Below are 6,000 nucleotides of genomic sequence, written 5' to 3' on the forward strand. Positions count from 1 at the left end.
TCTGGTGGGGACATTTAATGCAAATGGGATGACTTTCAGAATGCATTTTTATCCAGCTCTCACAGGGCCTGGATTGAAAAAGGCTGCAATTGGGGCTCAGTTTAATTCGCCAATCACAGTGTCCGAGGTTTGCTGTAATGAATGTCAATGTTCCCGGTGAAAGCCCAGGGGGACGTTTGAATTGAATTTTATTGAGTTTCTACTTGTAAATGGGGCTGTTTAGCACAGGGCTAAATCGGTGGCTTTGAAAGCAGATCAAGGCAGGCTAGCAGCACGGTTCAATTCCCATAACAACCTCCCCGAAAAGGCGCCGGAATGTGGCGACTAGGGGCTTTTCACAGTCACTTCATTGAAGCCTACTTGTGACAATTAGCGAATTTCATTTCATTTCATTCATTTCCATTTCATTTCATTTCAAATTCCTCGTCTGTCTCTCTCTCTCTCTCTCTCTCTCTGCCTCTCTCCCTCTCTCTCTCCCTCTCTCTCTCCCTCCCTATCACCGTTTCTCCTTCTCTCTCTCTCGCTCTCCCTCTTCCTCTCTTTCTCCATGAATAAGAGAATAGAAAGAGAGGAAGGGGGAGTGAGAGAAACAGGAATAGACAGCAGAATAGAGGTAGCATTTGATGGGGGATCTCAGGGGAGGGAAGGTGATAGTCAATTCCCACCCAGACCCCCTTTATCATGGGATACTGTCGGTGAACTCTGTCCCTCATTCCCCTCTCCCCTCATTGGGAGATATTGTCTGGAGATTGTACTCGGAGTATGTGCGTGCATGGGATGATCAAATTCTGCAATGTGTGCATGTGGGGTCAGTTATCCGATCACAGTCCCATTCAGAATGAGAGTTCAGGGAAACTTTGCTGAAACTCTCTTATTTCTCTGACACATTCTCAATGTAGGTGCTGTTTTTTTTCATGTCTGGAAAGAAAATTGGTCCATTTCAGAAACCTGGTTGTCTCAATATTTTTAAAAACTTAAAAATAATGCTTTTGCCAGGGCATCTATTTCTTGAGAGAACTTTTGCAGCCTTTATTCCCATTGTGGCTGCTCTTCCTCCTCCTCCTCCCGGCGGCCATGGGCTCCATAGCTCTCCCTGCGGCGGCTGCTGCTCCTTCCAGAGTCACCTCTTGGCATCGCATCCCGTGCTTCCCACACACACAAAACGCAGGTTGAACGCCGAACGCCACCAATGCAAGATGGCTGCCTACCAACTCCAAAGAGAATGCAACATAGCTACCTACTGTCTCCAATGGGAATGCAAGATGGCTGCCCACAGTCTCCAATGGGAATGCAAGATGGCTGCCTACCGTGTCCCAGGCAATGCAAGATGGCTGCCTGCGTCTCCAATGGGAATGCGTGATGGCTGCCTGCCATCTCCAATGGGAATGTAAGATGGTTACCTACAGTCTCCAATGGGAATGCAAGATGGCTGCCGACCGTCACCCCTGAAATGCAAGATGGCCACCGTACGCCTGACCTGACAACACAATATGGCCCCTCACCATCTCCCCGGCAACTCAAAATGGCCACCGAACGCTTCACCAGGTAATGCAAGATGGTCGCTCACTATCTCCCCGGCAACGCAAGATGGCCATCGAACGCCTCACCAGGTAACGCAACATGGCAAATTAGGGTAAGGGGCTGGTGATGGGCACTTTCACCGACAGTGGCAGGAGAAAATACTGGAAAATACCTGACGGACTGGCAGCATGTTTAAGTGGAGAAAGCAGCTAACATTTCGAGTCCAGGTGACTCTTAGTAAAGGTCTGATAAGGGATCATCTGGACTCGAAACGTGAGCTCTGTTCTCTCCTTCCAGATGGGAACAGACCTGCTGATATTTTCCAGCAGTTTCTCTTTTGGTTTGAGATTCGAGAATCCCCAGTAATTTGCTTTAAAATATGAGGAGAGTGATGCCGTGTAGGAGGGGTTTCTGCTCAGGGTTTAATTAGTTAAATAATCGGAATAAAGGGAAACTTCAACACATTCTTAAAATGCTGTCTGAACTATGTCTGTGTCACGGCATAAATCGCAGTGTTTGTGCAGCAGCTAAGGAGCTGAAACATGTAGCCCAATTCCCGAACATAACTATCTAACGATATAGACGTCGACCTCAGATAAAACATCCGGGTCCATATGGAATAAAACATTAACACTGACCACAGCAGGATGAAATTAGCAGAGACAATAAACAGTAAAATGATGGATTTCCTCCGACACTCCATCTCCGGGTCACTGAGACTATTTCTACTGCTGTCAGCCCGCAGTCTCCTCCGGGCCCTGCTGGTCACGACAATGTGACTGACGGTGAAAACATTCAGCAGTAGTATGAGCGCAAATGGAACACACAAGTCAGAATGTGGTGGAGGAACTCGATTGTTGCTCAGACCGGAGAGAACTTCACAGTCAATGAGACAACACAAAACCAGGGTTCATTCCACAGCTGATACCAACGTAAGAACATAAAATACCAGAAAGTGTTCTTAAAACAGCTCAGCACAGTCACTGTTCCCAGAACGACAGCCGCCGTTTTCTCGCTGCAGTATTTACTTTTCAGCTTCGGACAACAAATGGCCACGAATCGATCAAAGGTGAAAGTGACGGTGAACCAGACAGAACAGTCAGTGGCTGCATAAAGCAGGACGGCGTGGATATTACACACGCAGATATTCCGCAGGAAATAAAACTGTTCAATAAAAACAATGGGGATGTGCCTCAATATCAAGTCGTGCACAACGACCAGGAGATCCCCCACTGCCATGGCCACAAGGTAACAAGTCACACATTTGGACAGTCCACAGTTTTTTCTCTTCAGGATCACAATTGTCATGAGGTTCACTGTGAGGAAGGGAAATTAACAATGACATTGATTATCAGGCTGGGGAAGACATTACCTGTTTCATCGAAACCAAAGAGAAAACGTTGGAAAATCTCAGCAGTTCTGGCAGCATCCATAGGGAGAGAAAAGATCTAACATTTTGAGTCCAGGTGACGATTTGTCAAGTTTCACTAGTTCGACGGAGGTGGTGTTGACAAAGACAAACAAATGCACACAAATACACACTCACAGGCACAGAGATAAAAATACACACACTCACACACGCTGAGAGACACTAATGCAAACACTGACAGACACACATATATACACACTCACAGAGACAGAGAGAGGCGTGATTACAAACTATACAGACACATATGTTCACACACTCAGACATGGAGACAGAAATACACACACTCACAGACATAGAGATACAAATACACACACTCTAAGAATCAGAGAAACACTGATTCCACTGATTCACCACTCTCTCGGTGAAGAAACTTCTCCTCCCCTCAGTCCAAAAGGGTTTACCCCGTACCCTCAAACTGTGACCCACAGTTCCGTACTCTCCCACCATCGGGACATACTTTCTGAATCTCGCCTGTCTAATCCTGTTCGAATTTTGCAATTTTCCACAGGACCCCCTCTCACTCTTCTAAACGTCAATGAATGTAATCCTAACCGATTTATTCTCTCCTCGTATGACAGTCCCGCCATCTCAGGAATCACTCTGGTAAATCTTCGCTCCACTCCCTCCATAGCACGAAAATCTTTCCTCAGATAAGTGCACCAAAACTGCAGACAATACTCCAATTCCCTATATAGTTGCAGTCAATAAAAATAATAATCCTGGAACTCCCTCCCTTAGAGCACTGTCGGTGTTCATACACCACTTGGACTGACCGATATCCATAAGCAATCCTTGAATTCACTCTCTATCCGCACTGACGTTGTACAGAAGCTACATGGACCAAATGATTAATAATAGCAATTATATTACGTATTAGCTGACAGCACTCTGGGTGTACCTATGCCACAGGGTCAGACTGATGTCCAATAAAGAAAATGGATCCCCTCCCAAACAGCACAGTGGGGTTGTTTTTTTAATTCATTTACGGGACGTGGGTGTCGCTGATTCGGCCCAAATATATTGCCCATCCCTAGTTGCCCTTCTGAAGATGGTGGTGAGTTGCCTTCTTGAAAAGCTGAGGCCCTACAGGGGTAGGTACACCCACTCTGCTTTTCGATAGGGAGTTGCAGTTTAGTGTCCCAGCGATAGTAAAGGGACGGCGATATGTATCCAAGTCAGGATGGTTACTGTTTTGGAGGGGAATCTCTAGGTGGTGGGGTTCCCAGCTCTGCTGCTCTTGTCCTTCATGACAGCAGTGGTCGTGGGATTGGAAGGTTTAGTCTAACCAAACGTGCTGTGTTGCGGCAGTGCATTTTGTAGATGGCACACACGGCTGTCACTGTCTGTGGAAGGGGAAGAAATCAAGCGAGCAGCTTTGTCTTGGATGGTTATTTCAGGACATTCTGGAATGGTCCACTCTAATCGCACGGACTACGGGGTAAGATCCGGCAAATCAAGACGGGTAATCAGCGGATCTGAGGAAACAGCACAAGGCATCAGCGATCTCCAGAGGCCGGACAAAACAGCACACAGTTCCAAGGATTTATTGAACCCAGACCAAACAGCACATGGTACCATGCGGTCTGCTGAGGTTGGTCCAAACAGCACATTGTACCAGGTGGTCTCCTGAGGCCGGAATAAACAGCACTTTGTACCAGGTGGTCTCCTGAGGCCGGAATAAACAGCACTTTGTACCAGGTGGTCTTCTGAGGCCAGAATAAACAGCACTTTGTACCAGGGGGGTCTCCTGAGGCCGGACAAAACAGCACATTGTACCAGGGGCCTCCTGAGGCCGAACAAAACAGCACATGGTACCATGCGGTATGATGAGGTGAGTCGAAACAGCACATTGCACCAGGGGGTCTGCTGAGGCCAGATTCAACAGCACATTGTACCAGGGGGTCTGCTGAGGCCAGATTCAACAGCACATTGTACCAGGGGGTCTGCTGAGGCCAGACCAAACAGTTCATTGTACCAGGGGGTCTGCGGAGGCCAGACTAAACAGCACATTGCACCAGGGGGTCTGCGGAGGCCAGACCAAACAGCACATGGTACCATGCGGTCTGCTGAGGCCAGTCCAAACAGCACATTGTACCAGGGGGTCTCCTGAGGCCGGAATAAACAGCACTTTGTACCAGGGGCCTCCTCAGGCCGGACCAAACAGCACATGGTACCATGCGGTATGATGAGGCGAGGCGAAACAGCACATTGTACCGGGGGTCTGCTGAGGCCAGATTCAACAGCACATTGTACCAGGGGGTCTGCTGAGGCCAGACCAAACAGTTCATTGTACCAGGGGGTCTGCGGAGGCCAGATTCAACAGCACATTGCACCAGGGGGTCTGCGGAGGCCAGATTCAACAGCACATTGCACCAGGGGGTCTGCGGAGGCCAGATTCAACAGCACATTGTACCAGGGGGTCTCCTGTGGCCAGACCAAACAGTTCATTGTACCAGGGGGTTTCCTTCTTTTAAAATTGAAAGTGAAATCCATCTTCTTTTTATAAGCCTCAGTAAGTATCCAGATAGTAAAATTATAAAATCCAAACGAACAGAAAATAAAGGGAAGCAAGGTGGCTGATATACAACATTTACAAGAGGATCCTTACATATGAAATGAATGAAAAAATTAAAATCGCTTTTTGTCACAAGTAGGCTTCAAATAAAGTTACTGTGAAAAGCCCCTAGTCGCCACACTCCAGCGCCTGTTCGGGGAGGCTGCCGTGGGAATTGAACCGTGCTGCTGGCCTGCCCCCGGTCCGCTTTCAAAGCCAGCGATTTATCCCTGTGCTAAACAGCCCCAGCGAATGGTCCTGACTGATGGCATCGGGACAAATCAGACCAATTTAGGCCACATCTCATCAGAAAAGATGCACTCCGTTGTGAGGACAGAGTATTCCTCTTGGTTTCCCGGGAGGTGTTTCCCCCCCTAGAAAGACAGCCACTGCTGCAGGAATTACAGTGCACACTGTAAGTAACGTGCGAAATCTTTGTCTGTTTTGTGTTCCTCTTTTCAATCCCTCTCTCCGCAACTTTGCGGTTTCATTTTGG

This window comes from Scyliorhinus torazame, chromosome 23, assembly GCF_047496885.1.
Source record: "Scyliorhinus torazame isolate Kashiwa2021f chromosome 23, sScyTor2.1, whole genome shotgun sequence".
Classification (NCBI taxonomy): Eukaryota; Metazoa; Chordata; class Chondrichthyes; order Carcharhiniformes; family Scyliorhinidae; genus Scyliorhinus; species Scyliorhinus torazame.